The sequence below is a fragment of the Thalassophryne amazonica genome, chromosome 9, assembly GCF_902500255.1.
Source record: "Thalassophryne amazonica chromosome 9, fThaAma1.1, whole genome shotgun sequence".
Lineage (NCBI taxonomy): Eukaryota > Metazoa > Chordata > Actinopteri > Batrachoidiformes > Batrachoididae > Thalassophryne > Thalassophryne amazonica.
The window spans coordinates 96,470,587-96,475,131 of record NC_047111.1 but is presented as its reverse complement, the minus strand read 5'-3'; positions in this window follow the sequence as shown (position 1 = coordinate 96,475,131).

Sequence of the window (4,545 nt, the reverse complement as noted above, 5' to 3'; positions counted from 1 at the left end):
ACGGTGATGCTCCGCAGGGGCGGAGGCAGAATTTGTGGAGGCTGAGGGGGTGGTCGCACTGAAAAAAAAGGGGAAAAAATAGAGAGCGAGAGAGGCCGCCACTTATATTATAAGTGCATTTTGGCTTGTTTTTAAATGATGAAATCACTTCTAAATATTTGTAGGACCAATTTATTGATAAAAGTTCTCAATCATTTCCCACTATGTGTATTTTCTCTCACTATCAGTTCATTTTGGCTTAAAATAAAAGATTTCCCAGCAAAACCACCTCAAATTACTGGCTCACTAGCATATTCAGCTGTTTTACGTTCTATCTGTACATAAAAACAATCCACGTTTGTCTGGTTGACATAAAACAGTGGAGGTATAATCTGACGTTTCCACATGTACAAAAACTGTCAATCATGGAGAAAAACACTAGTTTAGAGATCTTGCAGCTAAAAGTGCAGCCTCTTGAAGGACAGAGGAAACACAACCATGTGATCTCCTCCAGCCTAACATTGTGAGTCAAAGATCACCAAGAGGAGAGATGCATTGTACAGTTAACAATTTGTAGTTTCAGTAAAGCCCCTTTCACATTGGCGTATTCGTAGAGCTGCTCATTGCAGCGTATCGTCTACGCTGAGTTGAGCAGCTCTACGACCACTTTCAGCAGCTCTAGTCGGGTTTTTTTTTCCCTGCGCAGCAGTATGGGAAGACATTAAACATGTTTAATTTTCTTCGGCATAGAGCGCTGGACACAGTTTGAAGCAGGTCTGCGCAGCACAGCGTTACTGCATGCAAGTCTGTGCAACACTGCGCTCCTGTACACAACCAAAAACTGAGTGCGTCAGCTGGAGAACATGAGAACATCAGTGGTGGCTGGCCCATAGGGGGCGCTAGGGCGCTGCCCTCCTAGATGTGGAGGGGAAAAGTCATAATATATATATATTTAAAAAGTATTATCAGTGTCAGTTTTACTTAATAGTATGTGCCTACATGTAATATGAATGATTAAAACAACACTTCCTCCAACTGACTCTCATTCAACAGTGCATTTCCACTGACAGAAGCAGAGAACGTATCATTCCTCGTCTTGGGCGATCATTCAAAGCGCCCTTGAAGTGCAGCGAAATAACCAATTGTATGTAGTTGCTAGGGAAAATTAATAAATATTTGGCAAATCAACATTGCCAAAATTAATGGCTTTGGGGCGTCGGAATTTTAGCCCTTGCTACAAAAATGTGGGAACGTTAGATTACAGTCAGTGATACACGTGACGCTGCAGCTGCTGCTGTCAGTCAGTCAGGCAGATAGAGATGATGGTGACGACGATGTTTGGATTATATTTATTTATTTTTATTTTGTCTCCGTGTGTTTTGCTGGAGTAAGTTGAAGAACTCTTCGGAGGTTTAAAACGGGACAAAACTAATCAAATCAGTGACACCAAAGTTTGGCGGGGATCCTTTTGGAGGCGCATGGAGGTGCGCACATCAGATCTTTCTCGTGGTTTAATGACAACTGCACATCCCGGTTGGAGGAGAGTCGTTTGTCTGACTCGTGATAAACCGTGTCAGGCTTCATTCACACTGTCAGCGCGCACACGTCACAGAGGCTGCTGATCTGCGCTCTTTACTGCGGAGTGAAAAGGAGCGAATCCACCTGTGCCAGCTGCGGACTGACTCCTCTGGATCCACTTCAGCTCAGGTGAGCTGATGAGCTGCTCGAATTTATTCCCGAGTGTTGCTCCTGGTGTGGATTTAAGATCAAACGAATGAGTGATGTTTTTTTTGTTTGTTTGTTTGTTTTAGGGGGTCAAAGCTGTGATCTTTATTGGGACAGCAAACCAGTTATAATGGTAATAGGGGAGGCCGGGGCTGTTTGTAACAGTGTTCAAAGCTGCAGCCATGCTGGTATTTTGATTTCACTTTACACGTTATGAGGATCAGTTCACAGAAGTGAAATATTCTTTGGCATATTCCACACTCTAAAACAAATAATTTACTCAGTTTAAAAACAAAACAAAACAAAACCCTAAAATAGCAATTTGCATGTTTTTAAAGAAATTTTAACTCAGCCACTGAGTACACACAAGACACGTATAGTAAGACAAACCCAGGTTTAGCAACACATTTAATTAAGTGGTTTTGTATACTTAATTTGCTTTGTCCTCTACACTGTTAATTAATTTTAACCAATTTAATTTAAAGGTTTTGGTGTTATTAGTTAGTCAAGTTATTTAAGTTTTTCTAGCTTCTTTAGTTTGCCTCCTTTCCACTCAGTAATGTTCATGCAAAATATTACCTTCATTTTCTCTCGCTCTCTCTCCCTCTCACACACACACACACACACTCTCTCTCTCTCTCTCTCTCTCTCACACACACACACACACACATTCTCTCTCTCTCTCTCTCTCTCACACACACACAAACATTTTCTCTCTCTCTCTCTCTCTCTCTCTCACACACACACGAACTCTCTCTCTCTCTCTCTCTCACACACACACACACACACACACGAACACACACACACACACACACACACACACACACGAACACTCTCTCTCTCTCTCTCTCTCTCTCTTTCTCACACACACACACGAACACTCTCTCTCTCTCTCTCTTTCTCACACACACACACGAACACTCTCTCTCTCTCTCTCTTTCTCACACACACACACGAACACTCTCTCTCTCTCTCTCACACACACACACACACACACACACACACACACACACAAACATTTTCTCTCTCTCTCTCTCTGAAGGTGGTGTGAACATTGTCGTATGTACATAATGTTCTTTTGTCAATTGAAGAATTTTTCCATATTTTGAAAGAGTGTAAATTTGCTGATATTTTCTATTTTGTTAAGGTCGGTGTCATTGTGAACCCCAGGATCTGTTTGTCTGAAGATAAAGGCAGTGCAGTACAGTTTGGTGTACTATGTGTGTAATTGGTGTCTGTTCTTTGTATGTTCTTTGTATCTTTGTATGTTCTTTGCTCAAGAACTTGAGTGATGTATTTGATACTGTTCCTTTCCAAAGTAGAAATGGGGCCTAATATAGCTGTAAATGGTTAACTTTATCTGTAAAACTGCTGATTTTGAGAAGGACATGAAATGATTATTGTGGAATTGTAGTAATTTTCCGACTGTTCACTTGAATGCCTGTACTGGACAAGGCAAGGGAATCTATTGGTACAGCAGCCCCACCAAGACTGTTTTTCACCAGCCGCCACTGGAGAACATGATCATACAGCCCACAGCACCTGTGTGTTCAGAACAGGGAATCGAACCTCAACTCAGAAATCCAGAAACACAACAGAAACAGCAGGTCGGTCGCTCACTCTCTCGCGCGCGCGTGCTCTCCCTCACTCTCTCTCTGCCTCTGTGTTCAAACAAGTGTTTGAAAAACACCAAATGAAAGCTCGACAACAAAGCATAAAAGCCCAAGATCAAGTGTTAAAAAACAAAAGTAGGCATTTGACAGGTAAAAGACAGATAAAACAAGAACAATCAGAGATTTCTGAGTTCCGCCAATCTGGATCACCTCCAAAATTCAGTGGAGTCTTCCATCAAGATTAAGATTTCACTGTATATATGCTTTTAAGGATTACATCAAAATTACTCTACGGATTCTCACCAAATTTGCACCACAGATAGATATTAGAGCATGGAAGAATCCACTGGATGTTGGAGGTGATCTGGATCGGTGGACGTCAGAAATCTCTGATTGCTCTTGTGAGTTATAGTTTTAAAATGAATAACAATTACATTTTACTCTTATTATTTATAATCGTTTTCAGGTTTAACTGAACAAGGAAATGAGGCAGGGGTGGTAGTCAAGTGGTTAAGTGTGCTTGTTTCTTATTCAAATCCCAGCCTTGCTCATTCTCTGTGCAACATGGAATTGCGTCAGGAAGGGCATCCGGTGTAAAGGTCGTGCCAAATCAGCATACAGCTCCACCTCAGATCTGTTGTGGTGACCCTGAATGAAATCAAGGGAGCAGCCAAAGGGTCTTACTAACTTAGCAAGGAAATGGAACCATACAAATGATCATGCTAACAAGAGTGAATATTATTATTATTATTATTATTATTATTATTATTATTATCATTATTATTACCACCAGTAGCAATTGCTTGATTAATTAACTTAAAAAAAATAAAAAAAATTACATTGACTCTGAAACATGTCTACTCACAACCATAAAATTGTGGTATCGTAACCATAGCCAGTTTTTTTCTTTAATTTTAATGCATCTTCGATTACGATTACAACTGTATTCAACCAAAAAAAAAATGTAATTATACCAGCGGCCGAAAGAGAGTGTTCCCTGTGAAAGCCAATTTGATCTCTCTCGCGGCAGGTGTTGGCCAAATTCCTGGTGACACACACAAACATCCAACACCGCTCGCTGTCAACACGAAAATAGTGAGCATGTGACCACTTTTGAACTGGCTGTGGAATTGCCCAGCAACACACGTGGCATGCCAGAGTGTCAGCTCCCCCCTCAACACGTGCCATGCATGTGTATTGCGCGTGAGTTGCACCCCCCGCTCCCCCC